We start from the raw sequence: 11083 nt of genomic DNA, 5'->3' as shown, positions 1-11083 counted from the left end.
ATTCCATACTATTATAGCAGTGGGCCAGTGTGTTTTGTAAAATTTCACTCCAGTGTTTCTTATAATAACAAGAACTCATTTATCTTGTAAGAAAAATGATCCCTCTTCCTTGAAGTTTCACCTCGAATTTCTCTGCTTTTATCACCAAGTCAACATGGGCCTATTATCCAAGGCTTTTACACCACTGTTACAAGTGAACTCTACAGGATCAGTAGCTGTAGACATTACATTGCATAGAATGTTCATTTCAGTTTGAAGGTCAAGGGTGGGGTTTCTGCCCCAAAGCCCATAACTTTTCACAGCACGAGCCATGTGTTCAGCATTAGATTCATATTTTAGATTGTGAACAACCAAAACACTGCAGATGAATATTCAAGATAAATTAAACAAAGACAAATATTAACCTATGGTCTCAATGCACGTAGTCTGACAACACTGAGGACAGGGAACACACATATTCATCATTATAATAGACACTTTAAACAGTGCATGTAGGAGAGATGATTGTTGGAAAAGGAAGAAAATGGAGGAAGGAATTTGAAGAAAGGAAGAGAAAGGAGGAAGGGAAAGAGAGAAGTAGGGAAGGAAGAGAATCAGAGTCAACACCCACATGCAACAACTCACTTAGCTTTACCACTCATTTCCTGCTGGACCACCTGTCCTTAAACTCTGATGCTATTTGTTTTAATTTGAAACCTTTGTCAAACCCGACTTTGACCTGGGCTCCTGGCTTTATTTTCTTTTACTGCTGATTTTGTCTTTTGTAATACAATCTTACTAGTTGGTGGTTGGGCCTGTGATTTCTAATTACTATCCTTAGTCTGCTGTTCAATGGATTACTTTATTTTTTCCAGGTTCCTCTGTGTGCATCATTTATTTAACTTGGAACTCTCTAACCTGGACTTTAGCTAAATTTTCCATTTAAACAGAAACAGCCAAATCTCCTAATGCTGAATATAAACCTCACCATAAGTTCAACTAGCCCAGCTATTTCAATAGAATCTATAATCAGATTTCCCTGGAACTCTAAATTTTTAATTGCTCTGAAGGTAATTCCAAATGTTCTTAAGAATCTTCAATAACAACGAATAGAACTCAAAAAGAAAGAATTGCTATATGCAATTTATGAAAAATTTTCCCATCTGCACAAAAAGTAATTTTAATGAAGGTTGTCTACACAGAGAATAGCTAAAGGTAAATAGAGGCTCTCTGACAGGTGTGCTTGTGTGCTTCCCACCCTTCCCTCTCTCTCCCCCTCCCTCCCTCCCTCCCTCCTTCTCACTCACAGACACTCAAACACCAACAAAAGTATTTGAAAGCTTTTCTTAGACTTAGGTAGTCAATCTTTGATAGTAATAAAAAGAATATAACCTTATGTTTCAAATCTGAATTCTTATTTTTAAAATTATGTGTATATGTATCTATATTTCTAAAACAATATATTGGTTTTTTTTTCTTTTCTTCCTTCCTTCTTTCCTTTTCCAGTACTGGGGATGGAACCCAGGGCTTCACAAATGCTAGGCAAGTGTTCTACTACTGAGCAATTTTCCCAGCAATATATACTGTTGTTGTTAAATAAAACTGAGACCAGAGACTTGGGAAGCCAAAGAAGGAGGATTACAAGTTTGTGGGTAGTCTCAGCAATTTAGCAAGACCCTGTACCCTCTCTTAACAAAACAAAATAAAACAGGAAAAGGGCTGGGGATGTACCTGGATTCAATCCATAGTACTAGTGGGGGATGGGAGGGTTGAAAGAAAAGAAAACTTGTGAAATAGTCATAGTCAGAAATTTAGAGTAAATAACAGAATGAAAATAACCTGTAATCTATTACTCTGAAATTAATATTAAAGTAAATTTTAACAGGTTTCTCTATTTTTATGTGATTTGTTGTTTTTATGTGATTCTTTGAGTCTGTCTTACATGTTTTTAACTTACTTTTAAAAATAAGTATACACATAAAAAATATGTGTGCATTTTTATCTATTTTTAATTGCCAATATCTAGTATGTATTATACACCATCAAATAATATTTATTACATTTTATTTGCTTATTTTGTGTTGTGGTAAACTGTGAACTTATATAAATAATTGACTTTTGAGTTGTTTAGAATGTTTCCACCTTAGTTACTTAACTTCTTGGTATTTTTTTTTCTTCAAATCCTATAAAATGCAAAAAATAAAAACAAGAAAGAAATAAAAAGAAAGAAAGAAAGAAAGAAAGAAAGAAAGAAAGAAAAACTCAGAACCTCAAAAATCTCAAAAGGTAAATGTGAGATTACTTATACAGTGCACGTAATAAGCATTAAATAAGCATAGATTCTTATCTTTTATTTTTCCTAAAGTGAGGACATATTATTACCTCCCAAACTCCTCCAAAGAGAAATTTATCAACAGTAAAAACAAATCATAAGTAAATATTGCATGCATTTTCAAACAGTACTGATAATCTGAATAAACAAGCAGTTGATTTTTCCTATTATTACCAGGAATTGCAAAACATTTTACATGGCATACTAAATTCAATAAATTTGAATTGGAAATTGTGAGATTATTTTTAGAGTATGTTTAGAGAAAACAAAGTTCAGACTATTTCTAAAAAGTGAAACTTACTTTAGAGAATATAATTAATTTTAGAAATTAATTTCAAAATTATAAGATTAGAACTATTTCAAAATTAAATTATTTTACTTACTCAAAATTTAATATAAATTAATGTTATGCATATCCTTTCTACTGCACTCATTTAATGGTTTCTAAGTGTGTAATTTTCTCCTAATGTGTTTTGAATCTTTTAATTCAATTCATAATTTTAACTTTTTTTCAAAGCTATAAACTCAGAGCTGACATTTCTAAAATGGGATCCAAAGTCAGAAGTAAAATTATGTTCATGAGTTGGAAGTACACAAAAGTCAAATATCAGGATGAATTAAATGGTTGAATAAAAGTGCAGAGATAAGGTGACCTTGTAATTGTACCACTTTTGACTGCCACAAAAAAAAAAAAAAAATTCATGCTCTAGTCAACTGGCACATGATCATTGTGAAAATCAACTGTAGGAAGCAAGTGAGTAAGACAAAAATATAATAAACTAGCCATGGTGATAGAGTGAAAAAAAATATGTGTAGACAAAAGAGAATTCGTCCGTCCATAGACTGGCAGGATGCCTTCTATTTTAGGCCCATTTGCACACTTCTGATAAAAAACATTTTGGCCAAAGTGTCTTCTGTCTGTCCTTTAAAATCCTTTTTATACCTGCCTACTATTCCTCTCTGTAATTTAATTGAATTAAAAATAAAATATTTGAGCATCAGTTGTCATTTATCCATCTATCTGATATTGGTCTAAGGAGACAAAGAATACATATCTCAACAAGAAACTGTGTTCCTTCTAGGAAGTTGAAAAAGAGTGTGGGCAATGAACAAGTAATACAAGTGGATGTCACAAGGTGAGGAGTGAGATTCTTCACAAGGGCAGCGGAAGGAGAGATTACACTCAGTTGAAGAGATTTAGAAAAGGCTTTATGAAGCAGGTGACATTTCAGAAACAACCTGAAAACATATAAGATTTTGGTCAGGTGGAGCAAGGGAAGGGTTATTTTCTAGCTAACATATAACCTATGAGTTTGGTTGAACAATAGAGATAGGAGCTGGTGTCAGAAAGGAGTCACCCATATGTTCAGGGTTTCACAAGCAGGAGCTAAGAAACTGCCTCAACATCTCTATTGTCAATTTTATTCATTCCAAACAGAGATTTTGATGCACTTTCCAATGCTTTTAATTTGTTCCCAACAGCCCTCACATTTGGAAAACTGGAAATCAATCTTATGAAATAATGTTTTATTATTTCTAATAGTAATGTTACTATTATGTTATTAGAATGTTTCTGAAGATCACAGAAATTGAAATACTTTTTCTTTGTTGTCAACCTTTGGCTATCATTGGTTTAATAAACTTTCTAGAGCTATACGCCTCTTTTACAAAGTATGTTTTTGCAGTTCTTTCAAAAATTATTTATGCACATCAAGCAAGACATGAAGTCTTTTCTATCTCTTCAACTGCATGTAATTTCATGAGGACTTGAAAATTTTTCATGTCAGGGTTTAATCTTGCATTTCCTTATGTCATATCCTAAATCAAATATACAAATCATGTGTGTGTCCATGTGCTAATATTGACATGTGCTGTCATTTTCCAAGTCTTAAAGTTATGCATTGTGCTAGATTATTGGAATATTTAGATAAACATTCTAATTCATTTCCCAACTGAGAACATTTTAAGTCAATTAGAAAGTAAATTACATTTACCAGATATAGATTCATAGGAGATTTTGGAAAGTTATGTGCTTATAATTTTCTGAAGTATATATAGTGCCTCTCTGATTATGGAGAGACAACAGTCTTCTGTTCCTCCTGATATGAATTAGATAATTCTATTGCTCTGTAGATGTTCTGAAGCCTAAAGACTCCAAATAGCAATGCTAAATTTATTGAGAGAATAGAATCCCATTTTAGCCTTCTTGTCTCTGCCCTTTGGGTGAACAACAGACCAAAGAAATAAGAAGATTTGTATTTATTCACAAAGGATACCCTCGCTTAGGAAATGCTATGTATTCTTGGAATCTTCTTTAGTTAATTGAAGAGATTATTTACTGAGAAATATGGGTACTGACCTGGGATTAAATACATAATTGGTTTAACATCTCTAGAGTTACTAGCCATCCATGTTGTAAATGCTACATTATCTAGGAAGCATAACTCACACAATCTTGTTTCAGAAAGTGGGCAAATCCTGGGAAGCATCTCTTTTCTTCCTAATTCCAAAATGTTATTCCTGCTGCCAGTTTTTTCACCTGTACCCTCTCATCTGATTTTTGACCTTGGCATACAGTTGAGTGCTTTCTCTGCTCTCCTGTATTACCCAAGGCTATTTTGAGCTTTGTGTTCACATTACTTTGAAATACTTGTTGACCTGTTGTTTACAAGATATTGTTAGGGAATAGAGGGGAAGCTTTATATTTTCTTCCTCTTTCCTGTATTCATTAACACCAGATTTGAACTTTGTATATGTTGTCTCCCATACTTAGAAGTTAAACTGGAAGGCCTGAATAAAGAGCAAAATCTCAATGTGGGAATAAATTTTCCTTGATGCTTTTAATTTGCTGATTAATTTGGTGAATCACATGGACCCCCTTCATAAGAGATGCTACAAGGTTTGGTTGCTGTTGCTTTAATATTAATTAATAGTTTGATGTAAAATTTCAAACTACAACCCCTGTACCATGAATCTAGAATTGTTAATAATATGTTAGAAAATAACATTCTGAGTTATTCCTTAACATAATGAAGAAAATGCAGCTAATGTCTTGAAAAAAAAGAGTTTTGAGAAGACAGTTTTTTTCATTTTTAGTAATATGGATTTACTAAAATCAACAATTGACTGAAATAATGATATTGAAGCAGCAAATAAAATATGCCCTTTTCTCTTCCTTTTCCTAAAAATGATCAAATGGTCCTGGAACATTTAGAAAAATAAGTAAATGTTTTTGAGATATCAGAATACTTTTGTTTTCATTCGGTTTTCTTTCTCTAAATGAAATCAGTGTGCTAAAAGAAAAAAAAAACTTAAAATGCCACCTCATGATGGCTATTATGACTTTTTAACAACAAAATTAAGTGGACAATTGTATAGATTTATCCCCCTTGACTTCTTAATCACTTTTGACATTGACTCCTTCTTCTTGATTAATCTTAAAATTATTTTCTCTATCATCTCCCAAGATTCTGATAATTTTCCTTAATCCCTACTGCTATGATGTTGTCTCTTAGTATCCTTCAGGTTTTATCTTTTCCTCTTCCCTGTAAATATGGGATTTTCTTCAATTTTTTTCTTATGATCCCAGTTAACTTTGTCCTGGAACATTTTAGCCAATCCTGTAACTTCAACATCTGACTGTTCAGCAATGAGTTTCAAATCTGTTTGCCTGTCAGATCTCTCTCTTGAGCTCCAGTAAATATGTCCATATATTTTATACAACATCCATCTCTGAATCATTAGATTCCCAGGAACACTCAGAATCTTTCCTATCTTATTTCTGAACCTTACCCTTAAACACACTGTAACATGGTCACCTTCGACCCAAAAGGCTGAGTCAGAACCTGGGCAGTCAACCTGAACATTTCTATCTTTCCCAACCCACATTCAATCTTTGACCCAGTCCTATTGATCCAACCTCCTTAAGTATCTTCCATACCAATCCTGTTCTCTCCGCTCCTACCACTACTACTTCAATTCAGGCATTTATCATTTTTATGTGAAGTACACAATAACCTCCTAACAGATACCCTAAGTTTATTCTGAAAATTACAAATCCACATTCCACACTGATCTTAAATTTTTATTTTCTACACAGTGACTGCAAAGAAATCATATAACATTTTCATTTAAGTGTTGGGGGAGGAGTAGGGTAAAAGGAGTATGACATATTTAATTAAATAAATCATATTCACCATAGAGTAACTGGGAAAATGTAATTGATGAGATTAGAATTGTTTTATAATGTTTATGTAGAATTGTAAAATTTTTTAAAGGAGGCCATATTCTTTTTGTGAATGTTGAACAAGAGTATGTGGCGTAAAGAAAGAAAGAAGAAAGGAAAAGAAAAGCTAAGAAACAATTCTGAATAAAATCCAGTGGGTCTACATTATCCTTAGAATAAAGAGTCATTATGGCCCTGATTTGTCTGCCAAAGCATCTCATCAATGGTTACATAAATGCTATATAGAACTAAAAGTGAGAAACTGCTATTTGAAGCCTTATTGACTTTTCACATGCTTTGCACATACTTGAAATACCCCAATTATACTCCCCCATGAAGACTCTGCAAACACACACACACACACACACACACACACACACACACACACCCTTTGGTTGCTATTTTGTTTTCCTTCAAACAAACAAACAAACAAAAAACTCTTATAGTTGCCTTTCAAAATCTTTGCCAATGAAGTAAATTTTGAAGTTGAATAACATGCCTCTAGTCTTTGTTTGCAATTTTATATGTTGTGTGAATACCTCTATTATTTTACTTATCACAGTGTAAAGAAATACATGGTTTCTGCATCTCTATTTCCAATGTAAAATGACCTGAGGAATAAAAATCAAAATTTTTATGTTGGTAATCCCAACATCAAGCTTGGCATGTGAATAAATGTTTTCTAAAAACATGAGGACTTTTTAAAAAGTTTAGTAAATAAGAGGTAAAAACAAATTCCTTAATGCAGTTTTAAAAAATATTAACACTTCTGTCATATTCATAAATTACTGACCCTTTTTGCAGGATTATGTAATGGAGGTACTAAAAACTAAGGTACTACAACGAAAGTTACTAAAGGTCAAAGAAGGCATAAATTCATATATTTTTTATTCTGTAAAAATAGCTAGTTAAATAAATTAGGCTGAGTTAATTTGGTGATATTTTTCTTTAATTAACTTTAAAACTCAAATTAATAAGCCTGTTAAGAAATTTCTTCTTGTAGACAGTATGTAAAAAAATTTGTGAACATAAAGTAGCCTGAATAAATTATATTGCAAATTCTTTTAAAAAAATAGCCCTGTAAGAAAGATAACTTGCTATATTAGCTAAGATGGTCTTTTATTATAATAAAAATGATATTAATTATTACGCACCAACTGGTTAGACAGGTAAGCTTAGATTTGTTCCTGTTGAATTTACAATTAAAAGATACCAAGAACTTTGAAGAATTACAATAATGATATATTGATGACCACTATGAAAATCTGCTTACAAATGTCTGTTTGTCTGCTTTCTTTGTCTATTGTCTGTTATGCTAAATAACTGCACAGGGAGCTGAAGAAATAAAAACAGCCATTGTTTAATGCTCACCTGGCCTGTCACACAATTACTGCATACACAGTATGGAACTAGAATCCAAAGTAAGATAATAGCTCACAGCCACCTACACAATCAGAGGAAAGAGTCCCCTTCAGGTCTTGTGATGGATGCTTCCTATCCTTGATCAGCACCTGGGCTCTGTGGGGCACTAGGACCCAAATAGGCTGTCAATCAGGGCACATAGCCCAGTCTTTAGTCTTTTCAACCCTCCCTCTACAGCATTATTGAACTTACTTCCTTAACTCTCTTAACCTCTAGTTACCCACTCAACTCATTAGTTCTTTATTTACTTTTTATTTCACCAATTGAAAGAAATTTATTTATATATTCTTTCATAAAATATATAGTATACTCACCTTTGGCGAGATCTGTGCATGGTGTGTGGGGATTCAAGATGAGAACAAGTGATGTCCTTGTCCTTGTGAAATTTTTATCTTTGGGGAGTGGAATAAGCATTTTTCAAAGACTCACTTAAATCTGTTTAATGCTGTTGTGGCTGAGTTAGAGGAAGAGGCTGGCAGGGAACGGGGGCGGGCAGCTCAGGAGCAGGGACCACTGTTGAGGCCACAGAGGCAGGGCCCAGGTCCATGAGTCTGCCTGCTCCCTGTGGATGTGAAACGGCCATGGCACAAATGGCGGCAGAGCAGTTGATGGGCCGGTCCAGCGCGAGCGCCCAGCAGTTGATGGGCCGGTCCAGCGCGAGCGCCCAGGATGACATGCAGGGCGCTCCTGGCATGTCAGCGACCACAGCGATGTCGCTGCTGCTGCTGCTGCCCAGGGCCCAGGCAGATGAGCAGGAACACGGGTTCCCAGCAGAGGCTCCATCCAGATGGTCTGTACCTTGGGCCACTTCTGACCCTAAAGTCTCGAGTTTCCCATTCGAAGGGCTGTCCCATTCGCAGGGCTGTCTCTTGCATTTGCTCTAAAGTTGATCAGCGGTTTAATTGCATTTTCACATCCAAGCATGGATGTTAAGGACTCTAGGAGTGGCTTTCACTTAGGACGGATAGTTTTCACAATGGTGGACTGGAGCAAGGCAGGAAAGTTAGTTTCAAGATAAAGAAGAAGTTGTTTTATGGATGAATACTGTTGGGCCCTTCCAAAATCGCCAGGAAACATACAAATACTTTTCACGTCTAATCTGTGTGAGGTCAAAAAAAAGTAACAGTCATTAGCATGAAACTCTGGGACAAGCAATTCAAGGAGTTGATTTGGAGTTTATTTAATGGTCTGGATATTAAATTTAAAGATGATGTGATGCCAGCCACTTACTGTGAAATTGATTTCGATAAAGAAAAGAGAGATGCCTTTGTTTATGCTATCAAAAATCACTACTGGTACCAGATGTACATAGGTGACTTACCAATGTGGGGTATTGTTGGTGAAGCAGATGGAAATGGAGAAGACTATTATCTTTGGACCTACAAACAGCTTGAAATAGGTTTTAGTGGAAATCGAATTGTTGAAGGAAAGGTGAAACTGGTTCCCAATACCAAAATACAGATGTCATATTCAGTAAAATGGAAAAAGTCAGAAGTAAAATTTGAAGTTCAATTTCACAATTATCTTGATCTGTCCTTTTTTCAACACAGTATTCACTGGTTTTCAATATTAACTCCTTCAAGGTGGTGATCTTCTTGGTAGGCTTAGTTTCAATGATTTTAATGTGCACTTAAGGAAAGATTATGCCCAGTACAGTAAAGAAGAAGAAATGGATGACATGGATAGAGACTTAGGAGTTGAATATGGATGGAAGCAGGTGCATGTAGTTGTATTTAGACCACCAAGTCACCCGCCAATATTCCTCTCTCATTGTTTCTGGATGTCAGATATTTGCTGTGTCTCTCATTGTTATTATTGTTGCACTGATAGAAGGTTTATATGTTTTTCTATGCTGCTACATCTCCAGGGTATGGTTATTTTGGAGGAAGTCTCTATGCTAGACAAGAAGAGAGGAGATGGATAAAACAGATGTTCACTGGGGCATTCATTATCCCAGCTGTGGTGTGTTGCAGGCCTTCTTCATCAATTTTATAGCCACTTCTTACCATGCTTCAAGAGCTATTCCTTTTGGAAAATGGTGGCTGCTTTTGCATCTTTTTTTTTTGGTTATTCTTCATCTAAATCTTATTTGTATAACACTTGGCTGAAATTTTTCAGGTCAGCCCAACTTCTTTCCTCTGTCAATGCTGTACCTCGTCCTATACCAGATAAAAAATATTTTTTGGAGCCTGCAGTTATTGTTTGCCTGGGAGGAATTTTATCTTTTAGCTCTATCTTTATTGAATTGTATTTCATCTTCACATCTTTCTGGGCATATGAGGTGTATTATGTCCATGGCTTCATGATCCTGGTGCTGGTCAACTATGTGTTGTGACCATCTGTGTTGCATTGTGTGCACATACTTCTTGTTAAATGCAGAGGATTATACGTGGTAATGGACAAGTTTTCTCTCTGCAACTTCAATCTATGTTTACACGTATTCCTTTTACTAATATTTTTTTTTGAAATGAAGATGTGTTGCTTATTTCAAACATCATTTTATTTTGGATACATGGTGGTATATAGCACAGCCTTGGTGACAATGTGTGGAGCAATTACATAATGGGAACAAGGGCCTTAGTCCAAAAAAAAATCTATACTAATGTGAAAATTGACTAGAGATGCAAGAAAACCTGGAACTTTGGATCAATTTCTCTTTCATAGGGGTGGAATTTGCACAGCAAAAATCACAAAAAGAGATCTGGGCTTAATACTGGGTACTGTGTGGGTCTCTTTCATGGATGGCTTAAAAGAACATCTATTTCCGGTGATCCTATGTTTCTACTGACTGCTTTCTCCACCTGTTCACAGCAAATGCTTGGATTTTATGCAGTAGGCATTACTACAGTACATGGCTAATCTTTCCCAAAACAGCTCATGAAAGATGAAATAGACCAGCTCTCTTCAGTGAAGAGGGAGATCATTTATTTAACTCATTTGTTCCAATAAAATAAATAGAGGGAAACTTGGTTGCTAAAATTACAAGAGTAGAAATCTTCCTGGCACTTAGTGTTTCTCCATTGTTGAAAAATGACGTTCCAGAAAGATTACTTTTTTCCTCTTATTTTTTACTGTCATCGTCGACCTATTGTGAGACATTTTTATATATTGAATCTGTGTTCTTT

General features: G+C 34.7%; 1 pseudogene; it reads left to right on the top strand.

The window, feature by feature from the left end:
* Window positions 1-8539: 8539 nt before the first annotated feature.
* LOC143398324 (transmembrane 9 superfamily member 3-like) lies at window positions 8540-10577 on the top strand (annotated as a pseudogene).
* The last annotated feature ends 506 nt before the right edge of the window (window positions 10578-11083 follow it).

This window comes from Callospermophilus lateralis, chromosome 4 (genome assembly GCF_048772815.1).
Source record: "Callospermophilus lateralis isolate mCalLat2 chromosome 4, mCalLat2.hap1, whole genome shotgun sequence".
Lineage (NCBI taxonomy): Eukaryota > Metazoa > Chordata > Mammalia > Rodentia > Sciuridae > Callospermophilus > Callospermophilus lateralis.
This window is presented reverse-complemented; position numbering and strand designations above follow the sequence as displayed.